General features: G+C 41.7%; 1 protein-coding gene across 4 annotated transcripts in view; it reads left to right on the forward strand.

Annotated features, from left to right (window-relative positions):
* The first annotated feature begins 294 nt into the window (after nucleotides 1-294).
* The window catches only part of ZMYND11 (zinc finger MYND-type containing 11), a 106,506-nt gene continuing 93,286 nt past the window's right edge, over nucleotides 295-13,514 (forward strand). For all 4 annotated transcript variants that reach the window (XM_075705106.1, XM_075705108.1, XM_075705107.1 and 1 more), the window contains exon 1: nucleotides 295-474. The gene's annotated coding sequence lies outside the window, so the exon portion shown is untranslated. The remainder of the gene's footprint in view (nucleotides 475-13,514) is intronic.

The following is a 13,514-nucleotide window of genomic DNA, read 5'->3' on the forward strand; positions in this document are numbered from 1 at the left end:
AAGGTGAGTATCCACTTTTGAAAACATTATCCGCAATTTCTCCAAGTTGGACCGCGTGATAGGAGGCATTTGCCTGTACCAGGGCCAGATAAGCGGCACACTTCTCTTCTGCAGTAAGACAGGGTCCAGACCTAAGACTGTGATAAAATACATATATAATAAATAAAGATCCGTTTCAAATGTATTATTAAAAAAAATAATAAAAGAAACAAACAGCAACTCCAGCAGACACCACTAGAGTTCTCCTTCTCCCAAATATCCCTAGCACCATCCTAAACCCTGTTTACCCCAGAAACCTGAACTGTGGACAGACAGAAGAGGAGAGAGAGAGAGAAAATTCAGACACAATAAAACTCTGAGGGGAAAAATATGTGGAAGGAGGAGGCAGCAGCGGCCTGGGGAAGGGATTGAAAAGTTTCCCCTGGCTTAACTTCTCCCCCCCTGCAGCAGCAGAAGCAGCGGCAGCAGCACAAGGTGAGAGAGACTTTTAAGTCTGGGGAGGAGGGGTGTGTGTGCGGGGGGGGGGGGGGGGTGAATTTACAGCCCTCTGGATATTTCTGTGTCTGCCTCCCTGGCTTTGGGGTGCGAGAGACGCCGTGTCTCATGCTGGGTGGATTTTTTTTTAATATGATGGAGGATTATAAACATGGCGCCTTAAAAAAACTACAAAATCATGTACACACTGTTCCAAGGAGATGGGGGAGAGGGGACAGGGGAAGGGCTGGGCACCAGGGGAGGGGGCAATCCTGCCCCGCGGGGTGCCATACGGGGAGGGGGGAGCAATTATACTTAATAATAAAATGTGTGGGGCTGCGGGGGGGGGGGGGGATGGAAGGCGGGATTTTTTTATTATCATTTCATTTTTCGGAGTGGGCAGGATTATCTGGCAGCCCGCTTGGAAATCGAGGAGGAGAAGGGGACGGCGGCGGAGCGCGTGTGATTATTAACGGCGATTATTTTTGTCCCCACACCTTCCCCGCTCGGATTTCGGCTGGGAGGCGGCGGCGGGCCCCCCGCGCCCCCGCGCCGAGTTGCAGCCAGCGCGGGCCCGGGGCGGGAGGCGCTGGGGCGGGAGCGGGGCGCACACGGGAATCGCTGCCTTCCCCGCTCCGCGCGGGCCTGCAGGGAGCGGGCGAGCCGGGGACTCGCGTGAGAAGCGAGGCCGAGCGGGGTGTGGCGCAGCCCGGCCTCGGCCCCGTCCCCCCGCCCCCCCCCCAGCCCCGCTCTTTCCCACACGCGGGGCGACCGCTTTGCTCCCCACTCCCCCCCCACTTCCTTTCCCTCCCACACCCCCCGCCGCCCCCGCATTTCCTCGCTGGGGTGGGGGATGTCTGCTTGGAGGACGGGTCTTGGCCCGAGTAATGGCAGCTGCTCGACAGCGCCGAGTCTCCGCGGGAGAGAGACGGCGGGCCCCCGCAGGCCGGCCGCGGCGGGAGAGGGGCCATGGCTCCCTTCCCCGCGGGGGGGCGGAGGAGGGGACGGGGGAAGGGGTGAACTTAGAGCCCCGGCCCTCCTCCCCCCGGGCGGCTGCGGGCGGGCCGGCCACCCCCGCGGCGACGACGGCCTCGGCGCCCGGCTCTGCCGAGAGGGCCGGCGGGGGACGGGGCCCCCGGCTTCGCGGATCGCCCTGCTGGCGGAGCGCCTCGGCCCCCGGCATGGCCCCGGGGGCTTCCCCGCCTTCCCCGTCTGCTCCGGGGTAGGGCGCGGGGGGAAAAGGGGCCGATTTCCCCGCTCCCCTCCTCCGGCTGCCCCCGCTGCGGGCCAGGGGCGTGCGGGGAGCCCCGCTGCCTGCGGGCCGGGGCCCTCCCGGAGCCCCGCCGGGCTCGGCGGCCGGATTTCGGGAGGATATGAACTACCGAGGAGCTTGCTTTTGGTGGTTTTGGGGCGGGTTGTGTGTGTGTGTGTGCGCGTCCCCGAAACCGCCTCTCCAAATAACTCCCCTCGGTTCACTTTGTGAGGTGTTTTCCTTCCCCTGCCTCGGGGGTTGTCCAGAGGCCTACCTGTCTCCTCTCCTTTCACGGGGGAAGGATGCAAGCGTAGGTGTGGGGTTTCCTATGGAAGGGGTGGCGGGGAGCTTCGGCACGCTTTCCTGACCTTCCGTGCATTTCAGAGAGAAGCCCCCCTGTAAAATACTGATGTTAAGGACTTGGGAAACTTTGTGTGTCTTTTGGAGCTTGTCCTGAAAACAGACTTTGTTTGGGAATTTGGTTTTTGTCTTCTGCGAACATGGCAAACGGAACTTTACAAAGGCTAGAGCTGGGGTGGCTTGAGAAGAGGAAAAAGGGTGAAAAACTATTTAATTTGGTGCTGGTTGGTTTTATAATTGTATAATTTGGCCTTTTATCGCCCTGGAATCATCCGCTATGGTCGCTGCATTGTAGGAGGAATACTAGTTGTTGTAGTTTTGAGAAGATCTTACTGCAGTGGAAAGGACCAAAAGTAGAAAATGCTTTCTTGTCCTAGATATGCTGATTTTTTTTCTCTTCTGTTGCTATTCTTTGTAGGAAACCGTTTAACTCTTTAGGGGTGATCACTGAAACAGGTGTCGGGAGGGGGGAAGAGTGGGAGTGGAAATGCCAGTTTGTGGTTCAGGTTGCAGTCCCTTGGCTTTTTCTAGTCCCTCATCCTTCAGCGTGAAGGACCTGGCATCTCTCCACATTTTTTTATTTTTTTTATTTTGTTATCAACCATTCTAAGCGTGCTACAGAAAGTCTAGGGAAGTGGATCATTTGCTGACTGCTGTTTTGTATAAAAGTGAAAGTACCCGCAAAATAATTCCCAGCGTGGATTTATGTTTAATGCCAGCTTTTCCATGCCTAAACAAACCCTCTCTGCTTTGACCAGATACTTGTATGGGGAAGGGGGTGGTTCATGGGCTAGGTAGTACAACAGAGAGCACTTTTATCTTTCTGATGGTGAGTTTGGTTTTAATGAGTGGGAAGAAATGTTACTGTGTTGACGACTCTTTGTTGATTGTGCTATGGACGGTGGTCTCTGCCATCAAGAGGAGGCATCTGCAACTGATACTTGGTATTGGGTTTTGCACTGAAGGACGACTGAATGAGAAAAATGACTCTTCCACTCCATCTCATGAGCTGGATAGTGTGATGGAAATTACCTAGTGATGAAGTCAGCTATGTAAGGGGAGTTGCGAGTATGTGGATGTTGGGTGGGGGTCTTAAGACTTTGGTGTTGTGCTAGAAGGTGCTCTTCTTCCACAGTTTGGAGCTTTATAGCACTAATTTAACAGGGAAGTGCCCTCCATAGCAGTTAAACCGGTGTATTTGGGGTTTTTTAACCTAAGCAAGCACTTACAGCTACTACTTTTAAATAGAAATGTAAAAAAAAAAATTGTTTCTTCACCATGAACTAGAAATCTTAGTAGTTTATCTTAGTCCTTACATATTATGAGCCAGAGCAATACTTCTTAACTTTTCAGGAAAAATTGAACACTATGGAAGGAATAAGATTTTCATGACTGTAATTGCTGTGTGCAATATGTGACTGCTAGGTCATTTGCTGTAATCTGGTGCTGTGTGTCCGTGCTATTTGTAGGTAGTAGGCGGTCTGGATGCAGCAAGTGTTCAGGCTGCCCAGGGGTCCCGCCTGTCCTTGTAGCAAAGAGTAGAAGGGACTCTTGAAGAGTGTCTTGAGGTTTCTGCAGGGGAAGAGCATGGATCATCTTTTCAGCCTAACATCATCTGAAGAGCAAATGAGATTGGTGAAAGTTTGTAAAGCGTGCTCGGCATTTCTACCTTGCAGGTAAATATAACCTACTGGGTACTGTTAGTGATGTGGTGCTCCTGGAGAAGAAAACAATGTGGATGGACAATGAATTTGGCCTCAAACTCACCTGGAAGTGGCTTAGACTACATCTAGTCTGTTGTGTGTTTCTATCAGTGAAACGCTGCTTGGGGACCACTGAACTGTGCTAGCTGCAATATCTGAACTAGGATGAAATACCTAAAAAAGAAACAGATGAAAGACAACATTTGAAGATGTTTTCGTAATTTTAGATATCTAAACCTCTCCATAAATGTCTGCATTGTCTACTTTGTTAGAAAATTGTGTCGTTACACACAATTTGAGAATCGGGAACTTTTGGAATTAGGAGGCTTGTTTTGGAATTGGGTACCCAACTTCAGTCAACTAAAGTTCACAAATCTTGGACATACCTGTAACCAATTTTCATAGTTACTGCCTTAACAGTTTCCTAGACCATTCAGCTCTGGAACTGTGTAAGGACTCCAGGGAGTGAATCTGTCCAGCATAAAAGTTCTGAAAGGGTGGTAATGAAGATGTCTTCAGTAAACCTCTGATTTTCTTCTTAAATTGGTTGAAGGCTTTTTAGCTAGCTCCAGAGTGGCATAAGTGTCAGTTTAAAATAAGTCTTCTATCCGTAAGGTAGGTTGTTACAAAAGCTAAGTCAAACTATAAACAAAATTAATCTATCCCAAAGTATATGTGGCTCACACCAGTGATGAACTTGGTTCATGAAATGCTGAGTTGTTTAAAATTACTGGCCAGATGCGTACAAGAGTTTACTTTCCTGAATGAGATAAAGTAGATGGTTTCTATTTTTTTGCAAGAGTTAGATCAGAATTGTTGGAGCAATTCTTTTTCCCAAGCCTATCCACTAAACATATACATTTCTTTTGAATTCTGACCACTGATTTTATTAATTGGGGTAGTTTTCCTCCCATGGAATACAACTTTCTTTAGCCATCCTTCTTGCACTGGTTGTTTAGGACCTAATGTCAGATCATGTTCTTTATCTGCAGGGGTTTTTTGTGTTGGTTTTTTTTTGGGTTTTTTTTAGTCTCGGGATGTGATGAACACTCCCATAGTACTTGTGTAGTACTTGGAGCGCGGTGCCCTTGGTAGCTGGGCAGTGCAACATATGTCATCTTTTATATAGCTCATACATTTTAGTGTGTCAGTGCTGCTTACGCTAAATGTTGTGAACAAAGATTGTTCTTGTCAGGTTCTGGATGATTTTTGATCAGTTGGATGTAAATTTAGCTCATAATTGGGTTATTGTTCTAAGGTTTAATCTGCCAGTCGGGAGACTATAGCTTGCAAAATAGGTAGTTTATAAGATGAGGTAATGATTCCATTTTGCAGGAATTTCTTAATAAGTTAACTCTTACATTCCTAAAACAAGTTTTCAGTAATTTTCAGTGCAGTATAAAGATGCAAATTCGGCAGTGGTGAAAGAGTATCTTGTCATCTATACAAAATGCAAAATAAGTGTGAAAACTTTTTCTTGAAATAAAGCTCAAATTTGTCTTTAAATGGTGGAAAATAACATTTCTCAAAAAAACCCATCATTCCTGGGTGTAGTGGAGGTAACTGGAAGCAGACTGATAGACACCGGAGTGGCTGCGTACAGTCTGATAAGCACCGTGAGCTCTAGCCTGAGTGGGTGAACTCCTGTGGCACACGGAGCGCTCTGATTTTGGAGGCCTCTCTGCATGCATCTCCCTGTGACACCAGAGCTGGGTCGAGCCAATTTTTTTTCCCATATTTTCAATTCTAGTCTTTAAACATAGTTTTATCATCTGTTTAAACCAATGTCTGCCATCAAGTTAATGGAGCAAGCCTGAAATCTGTCTTATTATTTATTTTTAACTAAGCTGTGAATATTGAGTTATATGAAGAATTTCTTTTTTTTAGGGCTAAGACTAAACAAATAACTGCATAATGGTTTTTTAGCATTGTTTTTGTTTCAAAAGGAGTAAATAAGCTATTTGTTCCAACTGTACTGTTTCACTGAGTTTCTGAAGTCATGCTAACACACACAGTTGGCTTGAAATGCTTTTTGATGTAAGATGGCTGCAATCAATTTCTTTAAATACACAAATTATTAAAGGGTGAACTAACTTCACTCATAAGCTATGCTAGAGGCTGATTTTTTCCTTATTTTTTAGTAAGATTTCATTCATACTTTTTATGTGTCTCTTCTGTTTTTTTCTCCCTGAGACGAACAGGGTCTTTTAGTCTTGTGGGCGGGCGACAGCAGGCACAGTGGTGATACACTGTGACATGTCCATGAACCCAAATTAAAGCTCATGGTGTCTAATTTTAGGTCAGCCAGCTTTGTTAATATGCCATGTGACCCTGATCCTATAGCTGTAGCATGGAGATAAATCCAAAGTGTAGTTATTGTGAGTTTTGACTGGTTGTGATTTTCTTCCAATCTCTCATTTTCCACTTCACTAAAGTGCAGAAGTTTCTGCTCTGAAAGTATAGAGACATGTAATTTGAGTTTAAAGTACATTATTGGTTAAAATGGCAGGACCGTAATATTTGTAACTTCAAAATTCCAAAATATTAAAAAGTGTAAGTAAAGTATTGTTACTGGTGTAACAACAGTCAGAAGATCTTTGCATATACCTTTACACTATATTCAGTGTTAAATTCCAAAATTAAATAATTGCAGAATAAAGCATTGCGAGTTAATGATTATGACTCTTCACAACTCTCAATTGTAGTATGATGTAAAACTAATTCTTAACAAATAATTTAAGCAACACAGACAGTGAAATCTGAAGTGGTAAAATCCACTTATTGGTTAAAAAGTGAAGTCAAGCATACCTACAAAAATACCAGTAACATACCATTCACTCTTTCTGTGGAAATTGCATTTTTTGCATGCAAAGAACTGGTCTCACCGTGTTAATTAATTTTTGTCCATAATAAGGTACTATTGATTTGAGATCTAGTAATTTAAAAAAAGAAGGCTTAAACCTATTGCTGTTTACCTCTCATTTCTCCTATGCTTCGTTTCCTTTTCCTTTGTTAGTATGTTAAAAATAAACATGAAACCAGCTTGCCTTATATTCAAATATACGACTTTAATGCAGCTAACTAACTAATGTTTTGGTTACAGAGTGCAGGAGCCTGCTAGTAGGTGTAGTACTCAAAAGCAGCATTTTGGAAAGTGGGTATTTGTACTTTGATCTCTTGCACTTAGAGCATGGCATTGTTATCTGGTCTTTTAAAGATAGGTGGATGGGAGTTGCAAGCAGTAACTCATGGGATATGGTACGTAGTTCACTAATTTTAGCAGAGCGATTCTTATCTTCCAGCGTCAGGTTTTATTGGAACCTTTTGGAAAAGCAATGAAGTGAAACAAAATGGGTTTGAGAGAAAATGATTAGCAGAATCCCAAAGTATCTAGAAATAATATACAGTGAAAAATAAATTAAAAGGATCTAAGATACGTTTATTGCTCAACAAATCTTTGACAAGATCTGAGAGACAAGAGAGCTTTATCTTTCTTAGCACACTATCATTTTCTGTTAAGTCTCACACAGCATTTATGCATTCAGTAAGAGAGGATCTCACGCTACAGATACCTGTTTACAATTACAGATGTTTCTCAAGTCAGAAACCAAGTAACAGCCAAGTCTGCATTGACTGTTTGTGGCTTATTACTATTTTCTTGGTGTCATTGCCAGTAAAGTAAGACTTCCCAAGAGGAGACAGTCTGTGCCTTGCTGCATAACGTTGCAGTGCGTGCATTCACATGCACAAATTAAAGTGGAAATTTTACCACAAACTGGTGGGGGTTTTGTTTTTGTTTCTCCAGTTTTCCTTTTGGTTAGTTGTTAAGTTTGAGATCAGTAACTTCTGAGCTGTCATTGACTTCAGGGACAAGCTTAAACCCAGTGTTTATGCATAATCCCCTCTCCCCAACCAATTACTTAAGATTCAGGTTCAAAATTGCGCAAAATCAAACCAAAAGAATTGCTATTTCATAAAATGTAATCACTGGCCACTGATTGTTCACTGCAGAAAATTCATTGTTACCAATAGATTAATATTAACATAATGATGGAGACCTTGATCATACAAGGACTTGTTTCCCACAGGCATAAAACTGCATAGGCCTTGGAGCATACTGATGAATCAAGTTAATTTTCATAAAGTATTTTTAAAAATGAAAACTTTACATACAACTCCAATATTCAGGGAAGAACACAGTTACAATCTGTTTTGCCTGGGTAATTTTATGTAATGTTGTATTTTTGATTCTTCTGCTGGAGTATGCACTGTTAGGTAGGCATTTTTCATGCTTTTTGAATGAAAAAAGACTTTTGCACATGATAAATTTTACGTCGATAATTGTTCCCATTGAAGTTAAGGCACTTTCCCTACATGTACGTTAGTTTTTGAAAGAATTTACGATGTCTATGAAAAGAACAGAGGAGACATGGCTAACATTTTTCTGTTAGTGACTTTTAATATTTGTGTATATCTTAAAGCCTGTATGTTATAGAAAGCCTTAATTATAAATAAACTGGTAAAAGAAGAAATACAAGGATTCTTAATGGAAAAGCTGATACCATTATGAGAAGAAAGGTTTATTTTTACATTAGGAAAGCTAGGGAACAGATAGGACGGGAAACTAGTTTAACTTTTTAACATAGTTTCGAAATTATGGAAATCATGTATGTGAAAGCGAGTTTAATAATCGCATGGTTTGATTTTATTTCTATCATGGAACATAAATTAAAAACCTGTGAATGCTGAAAATTACCTTGCCTCATCCTGTTCTTTACCATTTACCTGCAAAATCTAGACAATCCTTTTTGCTCCATGCAACAAGGAGTTTAGAAAGAATAATGTTCTCCTCACCTTGTACTTCTGTTCTTTCTTTGTTATGCAGTTCAGAAATCTCAGAAAACTTCTCTCCTTTCTATGTTAATTAAAAGCAAAGAATTGTTATTAGTTGTTTTCACAGGAACCAGGCTGGCACCATTTTTAGCTTCATGTAACTATAGTTGAGACTTAGGACGTTCCTAAGAACAGACTGCATGAACCTTTCCTCAGGAAGCTGGATGTTTCAGTGTCAGTCATCATGTGCAAGCTGACATTTGAAGATGATACTGCACACTGAATAATTTGGCATTGATGTGAACGTTTTCTCAATAAAAAAGGAGATTTTAAAATTATTTTCACCAATCAAAATAGCCTTCTGAAAATTTTTCTTGATCTTGGTAAAATGTGGGTAAGAGTGAGAAGGGATGTACGCTTTGCTCACTGGTAACTCACAGTGTCTGACCTCTTATCAGTCTGACTAGAATATAATGTCAGGTTGTTTAAAAGCTGCCCTATGTATTAAAATCATGTTTGTTTGTTTGCTTGCTAAAAAAAAAAAAAAAGATTGTTTTATTTCACTGACATATCTTTTTGAAGGAGAGTGCTGATGCATACCTGGAAGCATTTCAGACTGACAGTGTTGGAAAGCAAGAAACATGGACGCTCTCAATCTGTAATTGCATCTTTCGGTTTTTTAGCTTTGTCGTCTTGTTCTTCTTCTTCCACTGACCTGAAGTAAATAGACTTACAGGAAATATTTGTTGTAAGAAAGAGATTCTTCCTTTTCCTGTGCACTTTCCACTCTGCTGGCTCCCAGAAGGCTTCTTTATAAAACATCCTAATTGGAAGCATACTCCTAACATCTCTCTGATTCCAGATGCGAGATCTCCTCCTGTTATTCAACTTTTAGCTTTTCGGAAATATGGATTATCAGTGAAGTACCTTCAAGTGCCGGTTTTATTAAGTTTTCTAATCCATGCTGACATTCTTTTTCTCAGTAGTTTTAAAAAGTTTATAAAAATAACCCATTTACAAATGATCCAAGTATAAGCATAACTTGTAGCGCTAACTTCTGAAGACGTGTAGCTTTCAATAGAATGGGATGATTTTTGTCCCTTGTAGTGGCACAGGAAACATTGGTAAATACCAGCTAAAGGTAATTGGTGGTGCAGATGCTTTGAGTACAGGTGCACCAAGAAGCCTAGAAGCAAGGCAGTGTTGGCTCTGCCAAGTGAGTGGATAAGCAGTTACAGCGTGTCTTGGGCCAGTGGGAAGGAATGGTGTCCAGATTTCCACTTGGCTTTTCTTACGTGAGAACTGCCTTTCTTGATCAAACTAGCATGTTGTGTAATCCCGCGTCTTGTCTCCAGCCATTGCCAATCTCAAATGTCTCCCAGAAGGATGCCAAAAATCACGCAATTTTCTGATACAGAAAGCTATAGAATACTTTTTTCCCCATAGTAGTTCCCAGACAATAATAATTTAGATCTTGGTTCCTGCTTTTACACATAAAAAATTGTATTTATTCCAAAACTCCATTTTGGAATGTTGCAAATTCTCTGTACTGTAACTGAATAACGTTAAAACCTACTCCTTTTTTGCGTCAAGCCTGGTCTTCTGTCCTCTCCAAAAGCCTTGTAGCTTCCCAGTGCAGTGCTCTTTCCCTTCTGGTATTTACTCGAGAGCTCCCGCCTCGGTTGCAGAAAAGAGCCACGTATACCTGCCTGTCCATGCAGTATTTGATGGAGATAAGAGACCCTGAGGGGTGAGTTAGCGAAAGGCCACTGTGGTTGTCTGTTGAGTGCAAATAAGAGCTGGGAATGCACATTAGGTGGAAGTTGAGGTATGCATGTCACAGTACACGTGAGCGAGGACCCGTGTCTTTGCTGGCATAAGTTGGTGCAGCACTGCTGACTTTAGTGGAGAAATATTAGTTTACACCTGCAGAAAATTTTCTCCTGAATATCTGGGAATGAGAATATATAATGAAATATTTATATATGACTGACAGAGAGAGAGAGCGTGCAAGAGCAAGAGCGCATGCACACGTTTTTCAGGCCTGATTGATTATATGAAAAAAACCATGGAGTTGAAAGAACATTATTTTAAATTAACATTCATTATCTTCACGCGTGAGATAACAGTTCACTTTGGACCAGATCCTAGCACCATTATGTTTCTTGAGCAGAGACTGCTTTTTCCTTGAATGAGGTTATTCAGTATGAGAATGGCAAAATGTAGTCTGATCTTTGAAAATAAAAATATATGGTTTAGTCACCATATTTTACAATAATATTGTATTATTTCTGTCAGGAAAACATGGATTTTTTAAAAAAAAATAAATGGTTACATTTTCTTTGAAATGTAAAATAGAAAGTAAGAGAAACCTTTTTTTGGATCTCTAATCTTATGCTTGGAGAAGCTTGCAGCCATTTTAATTCATGCTGCATTCATTGATCTAGCAGTTAGATTATTTAATCACACTGCAGCTAGGTCATCTACCTATCAGACACTGTTAAAGAGTTCAGTAATATACTTTGGGTTATTGGCTTCTAAATGTCACTTTTGGGGGGAAAAAAAAAAGAAGAAAAAAAAAAGCAAACAAGCTATAACCATCCCAGTTAACTTATAAACAATATAAAGGAAAACACAATGTGAATTCATTGTCTTATCATTCAACTCTTCTTTTCTTTTTTTTCTGTGCATAATGTAAATAGAAAAAAAATGCACACCATAGCAAACAAAGGGGAAAAAAAATCTGATTTTGATCTCCTTTGGCAGTTCTTTTGCTTTTAAATACAGAGTTTTGCAACATTAAGTCATCTAATTAGGCAGCAGCTTGCTGTTAAATATTTTCATAACAGACGTTTGTGAGCATGAAAATGAAAGCCACATTTTAAAATTACAACCCCAAATAACTTTCTGATATTAAAAAATATTCTAAAAATGGCTTATTCTTTAATTTTAAGTATAATCATGTAAGAAAGTGGGCGAAGTCTGTATTTCAGGTATTCAGCAGCAGTAGGAAACTAATTTTCTAGACTGTAAGTGCTGCAATAGTAGAAGCCCAGTGATCTAGGTATATAAAAAGTGAAATAAATGTGGCAACAGCTAATGTGTGGCAGTGAAAAGTGGAGGAAAATGTTGTCATGATGCTCTTCAGTGTCCTGTATTTTCTGAGAAGGAGCTACTCACAATGAAATAAACTTCTTCTTGGTATGCAATAGGCAAGTATCTTGTACAAAAAGAGACGGTAAATTCTTGGGCAGTGATGCACTTGGCAGCAGCGGTTTTTAAAGGGTCACCCGTGTACTTTCAGTTATTTCCCTACAGAGATGAAAAGGAAAGTTCATGCTCTTCTGAGGTATTGTTTTAGTCTGTCTGAATGCAGGTGGAACAAGAAAGTCATGTTTCATATGAAGACGGGAACTGTATTTCCCTCTTGTTAAATGAAAGCTAAGAATCCAGAGATGCTAATTCCGTCTGTCTGTGTCTGGATCCCTTGGCTTATTTCCTTGTGCTTTCCTGCTGCACACTGAAAGCTTAGTCAAATGGGCGGTTATGATCATGTTAAGTATCTCTCAGTGTTACTATACCTTCAGCAGAGAGACTCGAAACACAGGATGGGGTCAGCTGTTCATCTTTTCTTAATAAGCAAATTATTCAATGGTTTCACTCCCAGACTATTTTAATAGCTCCTCTGCTTTATTGTATTAGTCTGTGACAATTTTGGTACAACTTCTTGTTACACTTTCATCTGGGCACTCTGGGATGTGATTCCTTTAAGTAACACACCATGATGTATACACATGAGGAGTCCGACTGTAGAGGAGGAATTTGACTAAAGGTTTTATGAATGCCATCCCATTGCTGCGTAGGAGCTCTGCACCAAGGCAGGTTAACTAGGGATCTGATACTTTTGTGCTCTTCTTTTGGAAGAGCATTGAATAGGCTGCAAACTCAGACGAATGTGCTGTGTCCACACTGTGTATTTCTTTACCAGTAAGTAGGGACTTCAGTCATGGAAGGCAACTCAGCGAGGTTAAAAAAAAAAAAAAAATCGTGCTGAAACCCAGGTGCATGGCAAAGAAAAATGAGAATTGAGTGATAACAAACACAAAAAGTCAGTGTTAGTGCAACATACTTGCAGTTTTTTTGAGGAGCTGAAGATGCCTCTTGAAAAAGGTTTTGGGTGGCTGAATTACAGTTCAGGAGTCGTCAAGGAAAAGGGTGTTTAGCTACGGCTGAAGCAGGCTGAAGCCCTCCTGCATGGGAGAGTTACAAGCGTCTGTTGAGTTCAGTCCATTCTGGTGAGTGTGGTGGCCAGGTGATTATCAAAGAAATAATTGAGGTGCAATATTACAACAGGTATCAAACCTTTTCATGTCTACGTTACTAAACTTAAGAAACAAAAGAGCTCTTAACAGTTTGAAACTACAGCCCTGTTTTTCAGCATTTCTTCCGAGTTCCACTGAAATAATGAAATTAACTGCCAAACTCTGTGGAGAGCTGCTGGTTAGCTGTTGTCGCAGGAACCCCACATCTCGGGCAGAATGTGCTGCTTTACAATTGCTTTGTCTTGAATTTAAGTGCCGACCTTCACTTCCTGCGTCTCAGGCTACAGCAAGCTGCAATGGGAGGTAGCCCCAAGAAGGTGTTTGCTAATGAGGCTCTAGCACCCTTGACAGGTATGCTAGATAATTAAAAAGTGATAGATGATGGTGTACTGTGTTTGGAAATTTCATTTAAAGTATATATTTATGTAGTTACGATTTGACTCATCCAAGCCGTTTGTATGATCTGTTGGCACTTTCCATAAGAGTAAGGATGCTTGCCCTCTTGTCCTGGCCAAGTTCCAGTTTGGGTAATTACATTCTGACTACCTGCATTTCTGTAGTTTCATCTGG

This window comes from Pelecanus crispus, chromosome 2 (assembly GCF_030463565.1).
Source record: "Pelecanus crispus isolate bPelCri1 chromosome 2, bPelCri1.pri, whole genome shotgun sequence".
NCBI classification, from domain to species: domain Eukaryota; kingdom Metazoa; phylum Chordata; class Aves; order Pelecaniformes; family Pelecanidae; genus Pelecanus; species Pelecanus crispus.